At 45.4% G+C, this 5000-nt stretch overlaps 1 protein-coding gene across 1 annotated transcript in view; it reads right to left on the reverse strand.

Moving 5' to 3' along the window:
* LOC113818364 (uncharacterized) overlaps nt 1–5000 on the reverse strand; it is a 78219-nt gene that overhangs the window by 9906 nt on the left and 63313 nt on the right. The window lies entirely within an intron of this gene.

The following is a 5000-nucleotide window of genomic DNA, read 5'->3' on the forward strand; positions in this document are numbered from 1 at the left end:
TTGTTGCACGTTTGCAGGTAAATATTCATTGTATACATCATTCTCTGTCAGGTGCATATTCCTGCCTTCTTAATTGTCTGTTGTTTTTATCATCATCACTCATCGTCACTACCATCATTGTCATCTTGACCATCATCATCATCATTATCGCCATCATCACCACCATTATCATCATTATCACCATCACCATCATCGTTAACATCATAATAACCATTACCACCATCATCACCACCATTACCATCAGCATCAACATCATCATCATCATCATCATTAGCATCACCATTAGCATCACCATCATCATCATTATCATCATCATCATCATTAGCATCATCATTAGCATCACCATCACCGTCATTAGCAGCAGCAGCAGCAGCAGCATAGAATGCAGACGAATGCTCGTAAAGCGACAATGTTCAAATTCCTGCGTGAAAGTGAAGGAAGAATTGTCGGTACTTGGGTTCCAAGGCATTAATTGTCGACTTTGTGGTGCAATGTTACGGCTGGTGGATTGTCTCCGTGGCTACAGTCTGAGGTCCGTGGCTCTTCCTCGTCCCTCTTTTACTCTCTCTCTCTTTCTTTCTTTTCTGTTCTCTCTATATATATTTTCTGTTGTTTCTCTGTTGCTTTTCTGTTCGCTCTCGCTCTCTCTCTCTCTCTCTCTCTCTCTCTCTCTCTCTCTCTCTCGCCCTCTCTCTCTCTCTCTCTCTCTCTCTCTCTCTCTGATTCTCTCTCTTTCTCTTTCTCTCCATCTCCCTTCCCTTCCCTCTCTCTTTCCCTCTTCCTCTCGATCTCATTCTCCTAATTCTCCCTCCCTCCCTCCCTCCCTGCCTGCCTCATCCTTCCTCGTGCCACAGTGTTCTATTTACCTTAGCGGTCCTGGAGCCAGAGTTCAAGTTCCTCTTCCGGGGACCACTGGGATGTGCTCTCGAGGTGGTCAGCGTCGGGGATTTCAACGCCGGAAAGAGCGTTATCCAAGCCGCGGGAAACCGACACGGCGCTTGTCATGCGTTTTTATTCGATTTGATGACATCCCGGGCGGGCTGTTGACGGGGATTAGGAAGTGCATTGTCATGTGTGTACTTTTTCTTGTAGCTTTTATGACACAGGGGTTTAGATCAGTGTTGTTAGAATTAAAAAAATATATAGCTCGTGCGTCCGAGCGTCTGCTTTTATAAGACTCCGACCACGTGTTTCCACTTCCACTGCTCATTCGAGACTAAAGCGTCCTTTCTCGCTGCTGGCACTCGCCACCTGCTGCTGCTGTTGCTCCCCGCCGCCGCCGCCGCCGCCGTGTCACGACGCTCGACGAATCTCATTGCCGCCGGTCGCGAGGAAAATGCTCCGGTGTTTTGCTAAGTTTATTTAAGATTATTCATATTGTGATAGCTCTCTCTCTCTAATTTGCATCCGATGTTTTTAATCTATTTTCTTTTTATTTTATATGCTAAGGACATAGATATAAATGAAGATATGCACTTAAATCGGAAGTGTTCATTTATTAAGGTTATAATTTGATCGTCACGTCGGCGGCCCGAAAGCGACCCCCTAGCGGCAACCTTGCCCAGGGCGCCCACGGTCCCCGGCGTCTTCTGTTCTTCTATTTTTACTCACTTCCCTTGTTAGCGCGTGTCTTTCTTCCCTTCCCTCGATCCTCGCCGTGCCTTCTTTATCCACCCTCTGTTTTGTTCCACTCGTCGCTCTTGTTGTCCGCTTTTGCTTTTGGCGCTTGCTTCTTGTCGCGGCAGTTGCTTTGGCCGGGTCTTCATCATCTGGTGTTTGTGGATGGCTGTCATTTCGCCGTCTGCGGGATTCGCGCGCGTGTTTACTCATACGGAGGAATTGTCGCCGATTTCGTCTAATAGGCTCGTCGTCTTTGGCTGGAGGGGATTCGGCCGTGCGTGTGTTTAGGTGTGTATCAGTGCGCGCTGAGGATGGTATGGGAGAGAGGGTGAGAGGGAGGAGGGAAGGAGGGAGGGAGGTAGAGAGGCAGAGAGGGAAGGAGGAGAGAAGGAAGGGAGAGAGGGAGGGAGGGAAGAAGTAAGGAAGGGAGGGAGGGAAGGAGGAAAGAAGGAAGGGAGGGGGAGAAGAGATAAGTAAGGGAGGGAGGGAGGGAGGGAAGAAGTAAGGAAGGGATGGAGGGAGGGAGTAAAGAAGTAAGGAAGGAAGGGAGGGAAGAAGTAAGGAAGGGAGGGAGGGAGGGAGTAAAGAAGGAAGGAAGGGAGGTAAGGAGGAAAGGAGTAAGGAAGGAAGGGAGGAAAGTAAGGAAGGAGAGAGGGAGGAAAGTAAGGAAGAGAGAGAGAGAGAGAAGGAATGGAGTAAGGGAGGAGGAGAGAGAAGTAACAGAATCAGAGAGCGACCAGTTTTGTATAAATTCAAGCAAGGTCTGGATTGCCGGGTGAAGGCAGAAGACGGAAAAAGCCAGAGAACATATGGCGCCCTTTGATGGCTCTCAATTCCTTATCCGACCGAGAGCGGCTGACCGTCTCCTCTTCCTCTCTTCCTTCCTTCCTTCCTTCCTTCCGCTTTCCTCCCGTGCGTCCTCTCCCTCCTTATTCCTTATTATCTCTTCCACCACATTATCTTTATACTCCATTGTTCTCTTCTGCGAGGATACACCGAAGCCTTGAGAGCCTCCCTTTCACTCACGCCACGGCCTCACCGCAGATCTTAAATCCTCTTGATATCGGTGTTTGTTATCGGCCATTATTAGCCGGGGTTGCGGTTTCTCTCGCGCCGAGTTGCTCCGATGCAGCGATCGATAAGGGCGTGTGCCTAATTTTTGCGAGAGTGATTTTGATGTACTGGATTTGCGTTGTGAATGAGTTGTTGTACGTGATAGAGGTTTATTTGTAATTATGCTGTTGATTATTTGTATGTATGTTTTTTTTTATTTAGTTTGTTATTTTTTATTTGGTTATTCGTTTGCTTATTTTTTTTTATTTATTTATTTATAAATGTGCTTGAAAATGTGTTTGTATAATAGATATCATATGACAACAATGTAAACAACGAAAGAAGAAAAAAGAGACAGAGGAGAAAGATAAGAAAGATAAAGAAAAACAGGACACGACACAGTTACCGGCAGTGCCACCTGTCAGCGTTCGTGCCCGTGTGCCAGATCACAAGTGCCCCGTTGAAGCCACTCGTGCCGGGACAGCCGCCAGCTGCCGGCACGAGAAGGGGCTGTACAGGCGCTGGCTTCTGCTTACGCCGAATGCCATATGCTGTGACGTAATCTCTGGTAATTACCACCTGGAGGCTCGCCATTATGCTCAGAGCGCCTTGCTATTGCGGTGAGAATATGGGCTCCGTGCGGACATTAGGGCGATATTTGTTCGGTTATCTGCGTAGGAAGAATGTTTATTACATAATGCTATTTTTAGTGTCGGTGTTCCGAAGTCATTTCTAATGCTTGCTTTGATAAAAAACTTGTGATAATTCCTTTTTATTTTTTCTCTTATGTCTATGCGTCTCGCTACCACGTCGATACAAACACGATATTACACAGCATCCGATTTTTTTTCTTTCTCTCTTTCTTATTTTTCATTTTGACACCGGAGCTCGGAAGGGTGACGGGTAGAAATCGGGCGTGGCGGTTCGGCAACAGCTTGACCCGTGTTTACGTGTTCGAGGATCGGTGAACACGTGTCGCTCGGTGTTGACGTGGTGTCACGGATGCTGTTGTCATGTCATTCGGTTCCACGTGCTTTATTCGTTTTATCGTTTGGGTGTTTGATCTTTCTCATCAGCATCATTCTCGTCTTCGTGTCGTTTCCATGGCTTTATTCTCGTCTTCATATCCTTTCCATAGCTTTATTCTCGTCTTTGTATTGCTTCCATAGCTTTATTCTCGTCTTCGTATCCTTTCCATAGCTTTATTCTCGTCTTCATATCCTCTCCATAGCTTTATTCTCGTCTTCATATCCTTTCCATAGATTTATTCTCGTCTTCATATCCTTTCCATAGCTTTATTATCGTCTTCATATCGTTTCCATAGCTTTATTCTCGTCTTCGTATCCTTTCCATAGCTTTATTCTCGTCTTCACATCCTCTCCATAGATTTATTCTCGTCTTCGTATCCTTTCCATAGCTTTATTCTCGTCTTCACATCCTCTCCATAGATTTATTCTCGTCTTCATATCCTTTCTATAGCTTTATTCTCGTCTTCATATCCTCTCCATAGTTTTATTCTCGTCTTCATATCCTCTCCATAGCTTTATTCTCGTCTTCACATCCTCTCCATAGTTTTATTCTCGTCTTCATATCCTTTCTATAGCTTTATTCTCGTCTTCATATCCTCTCCATAGTTTTATTCTCGTCTTCATATCCTTTCTATAGCTTTATTCTCGTCTTCATATCCTCTCCATAGCTTTATTCTCGTCTTCATATCCTCTCCATAGCTTTATTCTCTTCATATCCTCTCCATAGTTTTATTCTCGTCTTCATATCCTCTCCATAGTTTTATTCTCGTATTCATATCCTTTCTATACCTTTATTCTCGTCTTCCCACAGCTTTATTCATCACCATCACACTCGGTGCATGTGAAGCGTGAGGCGTGAGAGGGCGTGCGTCGCAGGATCATTGCGAGCCTAGAGGCGGCCGGGCAGACACGCCTTTCACAGGATGGGCTGCCGAAGGGATGAAAGTGTGGGAAGGCGGCGCTGGCGTTGGGTCGCTGCCTGTCGCCTTCTCGCATCGCTATCGGATCAATTTTGGGAAAGGACTTTTCGAAAGTTTTCTTGTCGTGTGATTATCATTGTTTTTGGCCGTTTTGGTGGCTTCTAATTCGAGGGATGTGATTGCGTTTTCTTTGTTCTGCGTATTTATACTTCGTTTTATTGTGTCTTATTAGAAACTGAAGTTTGCGTTCATTATTAACGGCGGACACCTCAAGTTCATATTGAAGGAAGCTGTTGTCAGTTTTTTTTCTACCAAGAGTAAATGGGTAACGTTATAAGCTGTTTTAATTGTTTTTAGCATTTTTTTATCATTCTTGATA

Source organism: Penaeus vannamei, chromosome 11 (assembly GCF_042767895.1).
Source record: "Penaeus vannamei isolate JL-2024 chromosome 11, ASM4276789v1, whole genome shotgun sequence".
In the NCBI taxonomy this organism is placed as follows: Eukaryota; Metazoa; Arthropoda; class Malacostraca; order Decapoda; family Penaeidae; genus Penaeus; species Penaeus vannamei.